The sequence below is a fragment of the Tamandua tetradactyla genome, chromosome 11 (assembly GCF_023851605.1).
Source record: "Tamandua tetradactyla isolate mTamTet1 chromosome 11, mTamTet1.pri, whole genome shotgun sequence".
NCBI classification, from domain to species: domain Eukaryota; kingdom Metazoa; phylum Chordata; class Mammalia; order Pilosa; family Myrmecophagidae; genus Tamandua; species Tamandua tetradactyla.
The window spans coordinates 66274275-66292141 of NC_135337.1; the positions used below are offsets into that span (position 1 = coordinate 66274275).

General features: G+C 34.5%; 1 protein-coding gene and 1 long non-coding RNA gene across 6 annotated transcripts in view; both read right to left on the reverse strand.

Moving 5' to 3' along the window:
• The window catches only part of LOC143650242 (uncharacterized), a 37752-nt gene extending 19914 nt beyond the window's left edge, over positions 1-17838 (reverse strand). Inside the window, exons 1-2 of one of the 2 annotated variants that reach the window (XR_013159453.1) lie at positions 17389-17838; positions 7027-7112 (exon numbers count right to left, since the gene is read on the reverse strand). This is a non-coding gene — a long non-coding RNA (uncharacterized LOC143650242). Of the gene's footprint in view, positions 1-7026; positions 7113-17279 lie in introns of both variants that reach the window. The other variant, XR_013159454.1, reaches the window with a different exon arrangement.
• PRKN (parkin RBR E3 ubiquitin protein ligase) overlaps positions 1-17867 on the reverse strand; it is a 1515422-nt gene that overhangs the window by 1344103 nt on the left and 153452 nt on the right. The window lies entirely within an intron of this gene.

The following is a 17867-nucleotide window of genomic DNA, read 5'->3' on the forward strand; positions in this document are numbered from 1 at the left end:
GGCTCAGCAGGCAAGAATGCTTGCCTGCCATGCCAGAGGACCTGGGTTCAATTCCTGGTGCCTGCCCATGTAAAAAAAAAAATTGAAAAAAAAAAAAAAGAAATAAATATCTTTAAAAAAAAAAAAAAAAAAAAAAAAGAATTCTGCCTGTTGAGCCACTGTGACCCACTCAGGAATATTAACCTTTTGAAATTGTAAAAGTGCCATTCAGATTATTTTTCTAAAATAAAAGAAAATATCTGGGGCAGGCCATGGTGGCTCAGTGGCAAGAACGCTTGCCTGCCTTACCAGAGGACCCAGGTTTGATTCCCGGTGCCTGCCCATGTAAAATAAATAAATAAATTTAAAAAAAAAAAAAGAAAATATCTGGGATATAAAAGTTAAAAATCATTGCTTATCATTCTCCTAAATGAAAAGAGAAAGTAATGATCTTAATTCCAAGTTTATGTCAGATTTAATCTATTCGTAAAGTTTCGTTTCTTCTTAAGTGAACCAATAAGGTAAAACATCAACAATAAGGACAAAAACAAGTGGCTCAGATAACCCATTTAAAAGCACCCATTGATCTTCCAGGCTTTATTGCCACTTTCCATCTGAATCTTAAGACCACCAGCCTTGAATGGGCTTTCAGCCTAAATCAACCTCACGGAATCCCACAAGGCAAACAAATACCTGGACCTTCTCCTAATGAAAGATAATAAAAACAACAGCACAGTGAAACCTCTAGGAGACACTGACATAACCTAGAGACCAATCAAGCTTTATTAAGCGTTCATGAGAACTTTTTTATTATGAATGAAATGGTGGGGGATAAACCCACAAAAAAACAACTCCATGACTCCTGGAAAAGACAGCACAGATGAACACATTCCTGGGAGCTCCTCCTTGGGGTACTCAGGCCCCCTGATGATGATCATTCTGGCAGTGTGGAAATGCTGAACTACTTTACAACCAACCCCCCATTGCACATAAACTAGCCTCTCAGCTTAGGAGCTACTCTAGTTCCAAAGCCACCACGTCTGATCATCTCTCCGAAACAGGTGATTGCAGTTAACTGGGCGGCCACTTCCCCGAATGGCACACTATCCAGATTCTGCAAAGATGCACCCCTGACATCAGGCTGTGAACATCGATTACACAGGCTGACATGAAGCTCTCGGCTCCCAGCGCTGTTACGAAACCATTACAACTGGCTTCAATTCAAGGGCAGAGGCAAGGAACAGAGATAGGTAAACATGGCTGGAAATACACGGAGAGAATGATGTAATTTCAAAGTTATTATTGAGAAGAGAAAACCTACGGAGAGGAACATTTTATGGGGTTTATTTTTGTATCTCTTCTATTTACCTTGAAAATTTTAATACCAAATACCCCCTAAAGTATAAGCTTCCCCCCCCCACTACAATCAATAAAATGGGGGCGGGGGGCCAGGGGAGTTTCATCTTGAGGCATTTACTACATTAAAGATTTAGAATTCCATTAAACTAATTAAGCAGTATTTAAAACATTTCTGCAAGGAAGGATAACAATTTTGACAATTATATAGCAAGTACTCTTTGTGGTAATAATCAAAATGTGTATATGGCCCACATACTAATTCAGATCTAATGAACTGCTAGAAATAAACTGCTTTAGGGATGTGAAAAAAAAAAACAGGAAATAAAAAGGATGTTGCGATTCCAATAACAGCAAATATTTGTATAAAGTTTCACAGTTTACAAAGAGTTTTCACAACTAGGATCTCATTTAATTTTCATAACAGCTTTGTGGAATAGGTAAACTATTATTCTCATTAGACATATTTATCGAGGCATTCATTAATCACATTTTATGAATACTGGCTTTTCAGGAACACATCTGTGACTACTGTTTTAGTTTTGCTCAGCAACATTTCTTGGTTCACTGCTTTTGTTCCTTGGGTTCTTTTTTGAACTCTGGAACAATATGTTGATTTAGGGTTGGATCCATCCATAAGAATTTTGGTCCAAAAGATACATCTTTTGAAAGTTTAAAGAATTGATCATCTCCCTGTTTACTGCTTCCAAATACCCCATGTTCAGTATGTACAAGGAGTAAAATAGACATTACGAAAAGAAGAGTGATTTACTTTCTGCCCTTGAGAGTGGAAAACCACTGGTTATATAGTTGGTTATATAGTTATGGAAGAGGAAATAAAACCAAGCAAGCACCTTGGTTTTCTTCAACCATAACTCAAAATAAACTAGGACAAAAATTTAGAAATTTAAAAGATTCAGAAGGATTAAAAGAGTGGTACAGGAAAATAGAAAATTTCACTTAAAACTTAATTTAAATTTGACTATTTGTATAAGAAAAGCAATATATGTACTGGGACAATCCTACAGAGATGAAATATAATGCCATCTCAGAGTGTTAAAGATGCTTTAAAAGTCAGCTAACATATCACCATTACAAATTCCACAGGACACAATCCTTAACCAAACCCTCTGTCAAGTCAGAGATGTGCGAGGCAGGAGGCCACTTAAGGAACGGCATGAAGAGAAGGACGACCACCAGACTGGAGAGGAGGGGGAGCAGGGCTGCCGGAAACATGGACTTTCTAGGGTCTACATGCAAAAAGCAACTATTTACATAATAGAAAAAGGGCTAATGATGAAGTGCAAAGAACAATGCAGGGATACAGAGGAAAGTCAGGCCACAGAGGTACACACAGCAGTACAGCCTACAAAGAGCAAATACATGCCTTTTTAGAACCATTAGCTGCATAAGAAAGACAAAGAAACTTATAAATTCATTCATTAGTGACAAGCTGAATAAAAACAGATCATAAGCATGTCGATTTTGCTTTGTCAAATAAAAGTACTAAGCAGCAATTTGAAGAAAGTGGTGTATCTGGAAAACAATGGAGCAAAAATGAAAACCGTCCAGTTCCAGTTTTATAAACTTTATGTTTAGACGCCTCCTATGAAACCACAGTGCCGCCTCTCTGCACTTCCGCGGTCAGTGAGTTTACAATGAAACCTTACAATGCAGTTCTAGCTCAGCACACGTTTGCAGAGGGCCTACTTTGTCTAGGGACCAGGTACACAAAAATGCATAGCACAGTCTCTGCCTTTGAGTTGCCACCTGGTTAGACCCTGAAGGGAAAATGAAGCTATAAGGAGGTTGCCCCCGGAGCCCCGCAGGCCAGGAGAAGGGTGCCTTGCCGGCCCACAGGACTCAGCCGCAAAGGGTACTGCACAGGCGGGCGGGTCCTGGACATGAGGAGTGGGAACAACTGTGAGCACACTGGTGTAGCAACTGAGAAAGTCTCACATTAACTTCATTTATTTTGTTTCTAGGCCATTCATCCTAGAAAAATCAAGTCTTTAAAGCACTCCTATAGAGCAGTGGTCTTCAAACATTTTTGTTCAAATACCTCCTAAAAGAATTCTGAGACTTTTTTGGCATATTTTAAGTAAGCATCTCCAATTTTGATTGTAAGTGTAATAAAAATAAAGAGTGTAATTTTGATGCATTGTAAAGACTGAACATTCTAAATACATTTCTTACAATAGTCTTTTAAATAGATCCAAAGGGCTGTCAATACTGCAGTGGCACGATACCCACAATTACTCATTTTTAAAAACGAAGAAGCTCCTTTTTAACAGTTGGCAATTTTATATCCTTCCTTTCTCTCTGAAGTCTACTTCTACATTTTATTCTAATGCAATATATTTTTATGGTTCAAAGTCTTTTATTTGTCACTCTATATACTTCTCTGCCACAAAATATGTACATAATTGAAATTAATTTTTTAATTCCCTGTGAATAAGGCTTTAAAATAGTAATGATTTTACTTTGGATTGAGTTGCTATGGTGGTGAGCAGAACCGAAATTGATCAAAGCAACATAAACATTTTATACATTTAATAATTATTAAGCACACAATGTAAAATTTTATAAAGACCTCTTAATTAACTGCATGGAGATTTTTTTCCCCCACTAGTTAATATAACCATGGACCAATATTAATTATTGCTGTAAAGAGACAGGGTTCAGCATCAACTCCTTTCTGATTTTTCATTTTTATGGATGAATTGTAAGAGAACAGGTTTACATAAATATATCAGAATGAAAACATTTTATAATAATTCCACTTCTTTTTTGAAATTTTTCTTAGCTAACAAATCTCTGCCTTCAAGTTGCTCACTAGAGTAATCTACCATCAAAATTTAGTTTAAACATCTATCAGTAGACAACTCGATTGAATACTCTTAAATTTTTAAAGCAAAAAATTAAAAATATTATCACAAAAAGATTTATCAGGATCATTGAATCACTTTCTCAGTTTCTGGGAAAATGCTAAAAAATGCACAACCAAAACTGATTACATCACAATTAATTATATCTGTTACTCTCACCTAGAAGCACCTTATCTAATCTGATATACTCAGAAATAAGCAGAATATATTATTTCATTCCCTAGAGCTTTTACTGTTGGACTTGGGATTGGGTTATGACATTATGCCTTTCCTTTGTAAAAGGAAATTGTATATCAGGAAAGGTGAGACTGGAAAAGAGAATTAACACTAATACAACATCTGGACCACACGTGTGAGTTTTCAGGCAGATGAGGTTTTAGCAAATAGTACACATGGGGATTAAGAAACTGGAAAGTGATTGGTTTATACCTACCTGTATACCACTTGATAAGTGTTCATGTACCCTCAGAGTCTGTGTATCATAGTTTGAAGACTATTTTAGAGTTGTGCTTCTCCAAACCATAACATGCAAACAAATCACCTAAGTATCTTGCTGAAATGCAGATTCTGATTCAATGAGCCCCAGGTGTGGCCTGAGATGTAACATTTCCAAGTTCTCACTTGCCCTTATTCAGCAGGCTCCTTCTCTCCTTCCCAGCAGGAGGATCAGATAGCCTCTTCCATTGCCATGTGATGTGCAGTGCCCTCTCATATGTGTGGAGTGTATTTCCCCATCCCCCATGAGTTTGGGTTCAGTGATACAACATACTTTGGTAAATGAACTATGAACAGAAAGACATGCTGCATCCAAGCTAAAGCTTTAAGCAGGGTTATGAGTTTCTATCAGTGCTCTTGCTAGCTCTTTCTGCATCAGTGCTACTCCTTAATGTTTATATTATGGGATGAGACGATGTGAACTGCTGAGCTGCAGCAACTGATGTTCAGCATCAATATGCAATGTGGTTAAGAAATAAAAGTTTATTCACTGGAGGCCTCACAGATTGAGGGCTTGTTTATTACCACAGCAAGGCTGATTAATACAACTACATACCATTTCCCCCCACATGATTCTTACCAACATCCTTAGATCTAGTTTTATAGGTTATTCTTGGGAGAAAACTGCTACCTGGGCAAAGGAGACATAAAACTATGTCTGCTAAAATGCAAGAGAAAAGTGGCTATTTCAGTTTGAACTTATTTGTCTGTTGGACATAATAAGTAAATGCCATAGCAAAAGAAGCTTCAAATGTCAAATGGTGCAACCACTGTGGAAAGCAGTTTGGTGGTTCCTCAAAAAGCTGAATATAGAATTGCCATACGACCCAGCAATACCATTGCTAGGTATCTACTCAAAGGACTTAAGGGCAAAGACACAAACGGACATTTGCACACCAATGTTTATAGCAGCGTTATTTACAATTGCAAAGAGATGGAAACAGCCAAAATGTCCATCAACAGACGAGTGGCTAAACAAACTGTGGTATATACATACGATGGAATATTATGCAGCTTTAAGACAGAATAAACTTATGAAGCATGTAATAACATGGATGGACCTAGAGAACATTATGCTGAGTGAGACTAGCCAAAAACTAAAGGACAAATACTGTATGGTCCCACTGATGTGAACCGACATTAGAGAATAAACTTGGAATATGTCATTGGTAACAGAGACCATCAGGAGTTAGAAATAGGGTAAGATAATGGGTAATTGGAGCTGAAGGGATACAGACTGTGCAACAGGACTGGATACAAAACTCAAAAATGGACAGCACAATACTACCTAATTGTAATGTAATTATGTTAAAACACTGAATGAAGCTGCATCTGAGCTATAGGTTTTTTTTGTGTTTTTTTATGTATTTTTTATTTTTATTTTTTTCTCTATATTATCATTTTCTTTTTCTGTTGTCTTGCTATTTCTTTTTCTAAATTGATGCAAATGTACTAAGAAATGATGATCATATATCTATGTGATGATATTAAGAATTATTGATTGCATATGTAGAATGGAATGATTTCTAAATGTTGTGTTAATTAATTTTTTTTAATTAATAAAAAAATGACTGAGAAAGCTAAAATGTAAATAATGTATGAAAAAATATTGGACAAATGCTAATATCAGGGGGAAAAGTTCATCTCAAAAGATGAAGAAAATGCTTTAGAAAAAAACTAATACTTGTTCATGATTAAAAACAGAAATTCTTAGCAAAAATAAGAATGGAAGAGAACCTTCTAAATCTGATGAAAACCCATAGAAAACATCAATCGTAATGATGAAATATTAATTGCTTTCCCTCTGAGGTTTGCAACAAGAAATAGTTGCTATTACCATGTCACTGCTATTCAATATTGTGCCTAAGTGTTCAGCTGTGTACTAACCGAAGAAGAAGAAATAAGAGTTCTAAAGATGAGGAAGGAAGAAATAAAACTGTCTGTCATTATTCACAGATAATCTAAATGCATATTTTAAAAATCTGAAAGAATCTACATACAAATTATTAGAATTAATAAATGAATTTGGCAAAATACTGTATTTAAATCCAACATGTAAAATGCTTTTTATTTCTATAAACAAGAAACAAACAAAAACTGCAATATAAACAAATGTCTTTTTATTAACAGAAAAGTTTCAAGATTTCTATATAGAATGCTAATATTATTTAAAAAATTAAAAAAAGAATCCTGGTCCCACTTTAGATCATGCACAAGAATCAAATCCAGGTAAATGTGAAAGATAAAACAAAATTTTTAAAAAAGTATTAAAAAAAAAAAAAAAAAAAGAAGCTTCAAAGAACCTCACCCGTATTTATAAGAAGAGAAGGCCAAAGAAAAGTCGCAGATTTATTGAATTCTCCATTTGGAAACAGCCTGAACATTATATACTTTCTGAAAAATATAACACATTTGTAATGAAAATAACTTGATGCCATATTACCTACCTTATTTAACTTTGCTATCTGCATTATGTGCACCAGAGCCAGACACATACATAAAGCAGACACTTAATGAATGTTACAGAATAAATGTGATTCCTACTTGGTTTTGCAGTTTATGGAAATCTATTTTGTCTTCCCTCTTTGGGTTGACTCTACTCTTTCCCTAAGCATGCACCTCAGAACTTTTCCCCAATTCTTCCCAAACTCTGAGGAAACCAAATTGTTTTAGTTTTCTTTACTGCTCAAACTAATACCATGCAATGGGTTGGCTTAAATAGTGGGAATCTATTAGCTCACAGTTTTGAGGCCTGGAAAATGTTCAAATCAAAGTGTCACTGAGGCACTGCTTACTTCCCAAAGACCAGCATTCTGGGGCTGGCTGCTAGCGATCCTTGGTCCCAGGCTCCTCTGTCACAGGGCAATGCAAATGGTGCCCAATCTTGGCTTCTCCATTCTTTTTGGGTTCCACTGACCTACAGCCTCTTGCTTCCCGGGACTTTATCTCTCTTTCTCTGTCTGAATTTCAATCATCATGACTGAGTGGTCTTAACTGAAATAGCCTCATCAAAAGGTCCTACTTAAATGTGTTCACATCCACAGGAATAGGTTAAATTTAAGAACATGTTTTTTGGAAGTACATCCAAACCATCACACAGATGAATGCCAGATCTGGCATAGGCAGAAATCTGTTAGAATATGCTTCATATCAAAAAACCAGTTTGATCCTGCAGACCTACTGAACTAAAAATTGCAAATTCTTAGTTCAGTGTTTTTTCCCATTATAAAGTAATGACAAAATACAACACATATATACTATTCAATATATACAGTTATACTTTGGAAACTATATTTCTAATAATTTTGCAGACAGAGTACCTAGCAGAAATAAATCCTGGTACAGAACAATTAAATTACATTGTTGGATAAAAATATTAAATATATATTTAAAATTATTGGCTGAGCTGTTGGGAATGTAAAGGAAGTACTAAAAGGTAAAAAACTAATGAATCCAGGGAGGACTTTTGGGAAAGATGGCAGAATAGGGAGCTCCAGGATTCTCTTTCTACCAAAACAATGATTAAACAGGTAGGAACCATCGATAACAACTATTTGAAACTCCAGAGGCCTGAAGAACACTGTACAGCATCCAGGAAAGTGCAGGTGGAAGAGCCTGATACATATGGTAAAGAAGAGCAACTGTTCTCTCTGTGCAGCAGCTAACGGCACCCATCCCCCACAATCTTGGCAAGCTGCCATGGGGTTCAGTCCCCAGCTAGCTTACAGGTGACAAAAAGGGATGCAAAAATCATGTTCTCCAAGAACATGGGTGAGCAAGGCCAATCAATGATCACACCTTTTGATTAGTGAATTTGGATCCCTGGGTCCTGGCTCTAAGGGCAGCTATGGATTCAATCTATCTCAGACAAAGATAGCAGCAGTCATCATTTCAATTCTTCCTAGACAGGGCACAGTTGGTGGAGACTTAAAGACACAGCACTTCCTCAGGGCTGTAGGGGACAGTTAACACAGGGCTGCCCTTGTTGGGCAGGCAAGGAAAACTCAACTTTGCGGAGCCATCAGGGAAGTCCTTATACCCTTGCTGGTCACCTCCTTTGGGCACTTTAAAAGGATTTCTTGCCCCTGTTGTGGGTCACTGGCCCTGTTTTGACTGGGAAAGACTGACTTAGGAAAGTCCTCTCCAGGGTGTCCCTCCTCCCACAATTTGTCCTCAAGGCAAAAGCAGCTAGAGACAATAAAAGGAGTGTAAAAAAATATAGAGGCAGACAGTCTGGGACAAAGCTTCAAACACACAGAAGGGGAGACAGACCTCCTGGGCAAAGGAGACAATCAAACGCCTATAAATGGATCTCCAAACAACTAACAAGCAAAAGCCCAAGACAAGACAGGGAAAACCCTGCACACTGCATTCACCTGGGGCAGATCTTCCTGATAGAAGAGGGCTAAAGCTCAAGAAAATATCTTTTTTTATTACAAAACCAAGAAAAGACATCCCGGGGAATGGATCCCAGAGTTAACATTTGAAAACATTAAAATGTATTTTGTGTAACAAAAGAGTACAAGACAAAGTAATAGAAAATGATGGTCCATCCAAAGGAAGAGGATAAAAATAGCAGGAAACACCAATTAAGAAGATGAGAATGTAGACATACCAAATAAAGCCTTTAAAAAAATGATCTTATAAAAGCTCAAGGAGATGAAATAAAGTATAGATAAAGAACCAAAAGATATCAGCAAAACAATTAAAGAGCAATATGAGACGCTCACCAAAGAGATAAAATTTTTAAAAGGAACCAAACAGAGCTACTGGAATTGGAGACCACAGTAAGTGAATTAAAAAAAAAAAATGCCCAGGAGAGTTTCAAGAACAGAATAGAGCTGACAGAATAAAGAATCAGTGAACTTGAAGAAGACAAGACACTTGAAATGAGTCAGGGCTGAACATCAGAAAGGAAAAAGATATATTAAAAATGAAAATAGCCTAAGACAGCTATGGGACATCATCAGACAAATGAATATAAACATTATGAGAGTCAAAGAAGGAGAACAAAGAGAAAAAGGGATAACAGGAATATTCAAAGAAGTAATCACAGACAACTTTGAAATTTAGCAAAGATGTGAATTTGCACATCCAAGAATCCCAGAGAACACCAAAAGGATAAGCATGAAGAAAAACACTCTCTGCCACATACTGATCACCCTATCAAATGCAAAGGACAAGGAGAGAGTTCTGAAAACTTCAAGAGAAAAGCAGTATGCTATGTACAATGGAGTCCCAATTTCTCAGAAACAATGAAGGCAAGAAAGCAGTGGGTTGAAATACTTATGGTGTTGAGAAAAAACAACTGCCAACCAAGAATATTATAACTGGTGAAACTTTCTTTCAAAAATGAGGAAGAGATTAAGATATTTTCAGATAAACAAAACCTGTCCTATGAGCAATGCTAAAGCGAGTTCTTCAGACTGCAAGGAAAGTACACTAGATAGTGGTCAAAGCAGCATGAAGAAATTAAGACCTGCAATAAAGGTAACCATTTGGATAATTATAAATACCAGTATATCATACTGGTTTGTTTGGTATGCAAAAGTCCACTTTTTATTTACAACAAGTACTTATGTAAATGCATAAAAAGTAATGATAAGTCTATGACTTTGTACATAGAATGTATGAAGATATAAGTGCTAACATACAAAAATTGGTGGGGAGAGGATAAAGGAGTATAGGAAAAGTATATGTGCATGCTATTGAATTAAGTTGTAATCGAGCAAAATATGATTTATACATATATAGGATGTTAAATTTTAACCCTGTGTTAACCACAAGGAAAATAGATGAAAAATATATCCCAATGGAAATGAGAATGCATTCAAAGCATTCAATAAAGTACAACACTCAAAAGTAAATAGATACAAAAATAGGCATTAATAGAAGTGAGAGACAAAAAACGTATATGATTTACAAGGCTAAATAAATGAAAGAAAAAGTCCCATATTATCAGTAGTTATTTTAAATGTAAATGGATGAAACTTGCCAGTTAAAAGGCAGAGATTGGTAGGAAGGAGAAAAATTCATGACCCAATTATATGCTCTCTGCAAGAGATCCATCTTAAAACTAAAGAAAGAAGTAGGTTGAAAGGGAAAGTATGGAAAATAAATATACTATGCAAACAGATACCAAAAGGAGAGTAGGGGTAGGTATACTAATGTCAGATAAGATAGACTTAAAGTACAAAACTGTTGTGAGGGACAAGGGACAAATATGGCCACTATAAGCCTACTATGGGGACTTAAATACAGGGTTAAAATTTAACATTATATATATATATATATATATATATATATATATATATCATATTTGGCTTGACAACAAAACTTCAATAGCATGCATATATACTTTTCCTGTACTATTCTGTCCCCCCACCAATTTTTGCATGTTACCACTTATATCTATGTACATACTATGCTCAAAGGCATAGATAAAGGGGTCAATTCCACAAGTAGATGTAACAATAAATAAATACATATATACATATATGACAGTAGAGCCCCAAAATACATGAAACAAAAACAACAGGTTTGAAGAGAGAAACTGATGGTTCTAAATTCATAGTAGGAGATTTTAATACACCTCTTTAACTAACAGATTGAACATATAGACAGAAGATCAATAGAGAAATGCAAGACATGAATGATGCTGTAAACCAACCAGACCTAACAGACTTCACCAACCCAAAGCAGAATACACATTCGTATTGAGTATATATTGACCATAATCAAGAATAGACTATATTTTCAGTCATAAAATAAACTTCAATGACATTTTAAAATATTGAAACTATACAATGTATCTACTCTGACCACAGAAGAATGAAACTAGAAATCAATAACAGAAAGAGAAATGGAAAATTCACACATGAAATTAGCAACATAACTTTGAACAACCAATGAGTTAGAGAGGAAATCATAAGTGAAATCAGGAAATATTATAAGGCAAATGAAAATGAAAATACAAAATACCAAAATTTATGTGATGCAATGAAGGCAGTGCTGAGAAAGAAATTTATAGTTCTAAATGTTTTTATTAAAAAAGAAGACTTCAAATCAGATACATAACCTCAAAACACAAAGAATTAGGAAAAAAAAAGAGCAAATTAAATCCAAACCAAGGAGAAGGAAGGAAATAACACAGATTAGAGTAGAGATAAATGAAATAGAAAAACAAAATGAAACGAGTATACAGAATCAACAAAACCAAAAGTTGGTTATTTGAAAAGATCAATAAATTGCCAAGCCTTCAGCTAAACTGACAAAGTAAAAGAAAAAAAAGAGAGGATTCAAATAATGAAAATCAAAAATGAAAAGCGGGGCTTTATTATTGATCACACTAAAATAAAAAGGACTATAAGAGGATACTATGACCAACTGTATGCCAATAAATTAGATCACCTAGATGAAATGGGCACATTCTTAGAAATATATGAAGATTTTCATTCCTCAGAGGAATTTATCATGAAAGTAAAACAAAAACCTACACAATGGGAGGAAATATTTGGAAACCACACGTGACAGTTTGAAAGGATTTATGTACCCTAGAAAAGCCATGTTTTAATCCTAATCAATCTTGTGAGAGCAATGGTTTCTTCTAATCCCTATTCAGTACTATAGGTAGGAAACTTGATTAGGTTATCTCCGTGAAGATGTGACTCAATCAATTGTGGGTATTAAGCTTGATGAGATGGGGATGTGTCTCCACCCATTCTATGTGGCTCTTGATTAGTTTACTGGAATCCTATAAAAGGAGACATTTTGGAGAGAGTTCCTTTTGAGAATGAGGAGAGAGCCGCAGAACCACAACAGAAGGACGAGAGAACCACAAAGTCCACCAGCCAGCAACCTTTGGAGATGAAGAAGGAAAACACTTCCCAGGGAGCATCATGAATCAAGAGGCCTGTAGAGAAAGCTAGCAGACACTGCAATGTTTGCCATATGCCCTTTCAGCTAAAGAGAAAAACGCTTAATGTTATCGACCTTCTTGAAACAAGGTAACTTTCCTGGACGTCTTTGTGGGCATTTCTATAGACTTGTTTTATTTTGAACAATTTCACAGCCTTAGAACTGTAAACTAGCAACTTATTAAATTTCCCTTTTTAAAAGCCATTCTGTTTCTGGTATATTGCATTCCGACAGCTAGAAAGCTAGAACACCACATATCTGATAAAGGATTAATATCCAGAATAAAGACATTCTTCAACTTAACAACAAAAAGACAAAAAAAAAAAAAAACCTGAATAAAATGGGCAAAAGTCTTAAAAAGACATCTCTCCAAAGAAGATACACAAATGGCCAGAAAGTATATGAAAAGATTAGTATTATATTGAACTAACATATTACCTGGGAAGTCCATCTCTAGTGTATATACCCAAAAGAATCGAAAGTAGGGACTCAAACAGATATTTGCTTATTGATGTTCATAGCGGCATTATTCATAATTGCCAAAAGATGGAAGCAACTCAAGTGTCCATCAACGAATGAATGAATAAAACAAAGGTGGCATATACACAGAATGTTATATTTTTCAACTATAAAAAGGAATGAAGTCACAATTCAAGTGACAACATGGATGAATCCTGAAGACAACATGTTGAATGAAATAGACAGGCCAAGAAGGACTAATATTGTATGATCTCACTGACTTGAAAGAATCAAAATAAGCAAACTCATAAAATCCAAATCTAGAATATAGGTGACCAGGAGATGGGGTAGGGGTAGGGAATGGGAAGTTAGGGCTTAGAATGTGCAGGGTTTCTATTTGCAATGGTGGGAATGTTTTGTGAATGGATGGTGGTGATGGTAGCACATTGTAAATACAATAACAGCACTGAAATATATATCTGAATATGATTAAAAGGGAAAATGCTAGGTTGTATATGTGCTAACAGAATAAAATTTTTAAAAATATCCATGGAACTATATTACATAAACAGGGACTCCTAAGTTAAACCATTGACTTAATAGCACAATTATAAAAATTGGGTATCATCAACTATAACAAATGGTCCACACCAATGTAGTGTTGGCAGTGGGGTGGTGGTACAGGAGTCCTGTATTTTATGCATGATTGTTCTATAAATGCATAACTTCTCTAATAAAGAAGAAAATAAAACTATTCCAGAGATAAGAATGAGTATTTCAAAGCACACATTTTTCTCTAGTTGCATCAGATAGCCTGGAGTCTGAATTTTTAAGGACTCATAATAAGCAGAAATGGTGATAAAAGGAAAAATGTTGATCCTAGGTAAGGTCAGAGGTTAAATTAGAGAATGTCTCATGAAGCCAGGTCCCCAAAAGCCAATATCGTAACTGAACAATGGCCCTCCTGAGAAACAGCCAACTTTAGGCCTAGAGCCAGAAAGTAAGAAAAGACTCAAAAACTGATAGAGACATATATCAGAAAGAGATAGAATACAGCTTGAAGGTGTTTCCACTTGCAAAGATGATCATCAATATTGATGGCAAAATAAAGATATTCTTAGGGAAAAATTAAGAGATATTTTAACAATAAATATTCACTAAAGGAACTAAGAAAGAATATGCTTCATAAAAGATGAAAAATGATCTCAGAAGAAAGGTCTGAGATATAAAGACAATTATTGAACAAGTAAGATAAATGTAAAGGTAAATCTAAACAAACATTACTAGGTAAGATAAAAACAACGTCTAATTTTTTAGAATTAAACAAAAAGCATGAATGAAATTGGACAACCAATAGTATATAAAAAGAGAGGAAGCCAAAGTCAGAATATCCTAATATCCTTGATTATATTAATATAACATAGAGCTACTAATTATTCTAGAATCTTGTTACATAAAATATTCATTTTTAATCTCAAATATAACCCTTGGATAACCAGAAAAAAATGGAATGCAGTCAAGAAAAACCTTAATCACTACAAAAGAAATCAAGAAATGAGAGGGGGGAGGGATGAAATATAGAAAAGCAGGTGAAATGTATGATATTTTGAAAAACAAATCTACAACTGTCAATAATCACAATAAATGTAAATAGACTAAATTCTTCTGTTAAAAGGTACAAATTGCCAGATGGGATTTTAAAAATTAAATAAAAATTATTCAGAAAAACTGTAACTTAAGTTTAAGAATATAAAGTGGTTGAAAGTATAATCATGGGAAAAAGATTTAACTAGTACATGTTAATAAAAAAAGTTACCATGGCTATATCACTATCAGATGAGATAACCTTCAAGGAGTTAAACATTAATAGACTCATAAAGGGTTATTACACAAATATAAAAGTTTCAATTCATCAAAATGATCTCACAATATCTAAACTTAAATAGGTTTATTAACGTAACTTAAAAATATATAAAGAAAAATGTGTAGTACAAGAGGAATAGACAAATGTATCCTTAATAATGGGAGACTTGAACATGCTTCTCACAGCAATTAGTAAAAAATCACTAAGGATATACAAGATTAAAAAAAAATAAGATGATTTATGGTCTTTTATTATACATTACATCCAACAAAAGAATATACATTTCTATCAAGAATAGAAAAATTAACAATACACCAGGTTTTAAAGTTTGCCTTCAAACATTCCTGGCAGGAATCTGTGAATTTGGATTTTAGGAGAGTTCCCACCATTATAAACAGGAAGAGTGGTTCACTTTGCCTAAACTATTTGCACATACAATATGCTTTATGCTGGACACTTTCTTTCCTTCTGGGAATCTGGTATTTTAATATGCACCTGACAGAAGTTGCCTAAGTGACCTTACACCCTGAGTCTCTAAGGAATTTCTCCTTGCACACTGAGTCTCTAAGGAACTTCTCTGGAAGACAGCATTTCACAAGAGTTGTCACAAGTCACTACTGGGGGAATTAAGCAAGTCCTATGTGAATCACCTGAGAGATGACTCTTAGAAGCTGACATTAAATTTGCTCTGCACGTCATCCCATGTACCTTTTCCCTTTGGTGATTTTATTTAGTATCCTTCCACTGTAATATATCATAGTCATGAAAGCAATTATATGCTGAGTCCTGTGAGTCTTCCTGGTAAATTAATGTGGTTTTGTGGACCCCAATATAACAGCAAATCACATTATCTTGCCATATAATAATTAAGGTAGAAATCCATAAAAATAAAACTAAAATAAAAATCCATTTGGAAATTTAAATGTACATTTCTTAATCACTATTGGATTTGAGAAATTGCTATCATGGAAATTATTAAAATAAGAGTATTGACTAAAACATATTTCAAAAATAATTAAGGATCATGAATACACTGGAGAGAAAATAAAGTTCTGCATTATAAAAAAGTGTGAGATTCAGAAAAAGCAGTACTAGAAAAGATAGCTATAATACTACTTGCTTATGTCAGGAAGGCAGAAAGGTTGAATACGAATAAACCAGTCATTCTACTTAAGAAATTATATAAAGAATAACAGCATAAATCCAAAGAAAACAGAAAGTAGAAAATATTAAAGAATGGTTTTAAGGAAAGAATCTATAATGGAGATGGTCAACAAAGAAGAGGTGATGAAACTAATTTGAAGAACAGCTTTATGTCAATCAAATTTAACATGTAGGGGGGATATATAAATTCCTTGAAAAAATATAAAATGTGTAACTCAAAACAAACTACAATATTTACATGGTCATCTAACAAGTGTAAAACTTTTCATTGAATCCTTTCTTCTCAGAGGATTTTACAGAGTAGACTATCATATATATATATACAAGGAATTGATAATAACAATGATATATAGATTGCTTAAACTTCATATTATGTGTTTAATATAATCACGATACAAAAAGCTGATAAGGAGAGGAAAATAAAATGATGTAGGCCAATCTCACTCATGAAAATTGATGAAAAAATACTAAACAAAATACCAACAAACAAATTCACTAAGATGCCTAATGACCAGACTGGGGTAATTCTAAGAATATAAGATGTATTCATTATTAGAAAATATATTAATAAAACAAATTAAAGGATAAAAATAATAATCTCACTGACTGTTGAAAAAAACATTCAATAAGTTCAGCATTGATTCATAATAAAATCTCTTAGGGAACAAGTAAAAAAAAAAGGAATTTCCTTTATTTGATAAAGAATGTTTTTTTTAAATGACAGCAAATAAAATATACTATGGAAAAATGTTGCAATATCTAGCCAGCATTATAAGACAAGAAAAAACAAACAATAAGAATTAGAAAAGAAGAAATATAAAGATCACATTTTTTAACAAATATTATTGCTATAGAGAATTTATTATAATTAAAAAGGGGATTTGCAAGGTTGGCTTTCTAATTATAATGAAACTTATAAATACTTTTCGGAAAACAAGACCAACCAAATACACTGAAACATACCAAGCTCACAGATGAAGAACTGTCAGTATTATAAAGACATGATTTTTTTCATATTGATCCGGAGTTGTAATTCTAATAAAAATCCCCCCAAAATTCTACATGCAACTTGTAGTACTGAGTTTCAAATGCATAAGGAAAACTAAGGAAGTAAGAAGAGCCAAAATACCTCCAAGGAAAAGGACATTTTTTCCTACCAGATATGAACACACGGCATTTTTTGTACCCAGATATTACCTCAGGGATAGAAAAAAAAAAAAAGCAAATTAATCAAAGTAGAGAGTCTATTAGTAGATTATCACATACATGAAAACTCAAAATTTGACAGAGATGGTGTGCCGGTTTGAAACTGTTGTGGACCCCAGAAAGACCATGTTATTTCATTCTGATTCAATATTGTTGGACAAGATCTTTTTAATTAAGTTGTTTCCATGGAGATGTGACCCACCCAACTGTGAGTGGAACCTTTTGATTAGGTGGATTCCATGGAGATGTGTCTCTATCCATACTAGATGAACTGCTTACCGTAATCCTTTAAGAGGGAAAATTTTGGAAAAAGCTTCAGAGCTGACACAGATAGAGAGGTTTGGACATGCAGAAAGAAAATGTCCCCAGGGAAGCAGCTTGTTTGAAATGAGAAGCCAGGAGAGAAAGCCAGCAGATACTCCCATATGCCTTCCCAGTTGACAGTGAAACCCCTCTACATCATCAGACTTTTCTTGAGTCAAGGATCTTTCTTTGGATGCTTTAGTTCAGACATTTTGATGGCCTTAAAATTGTAAACT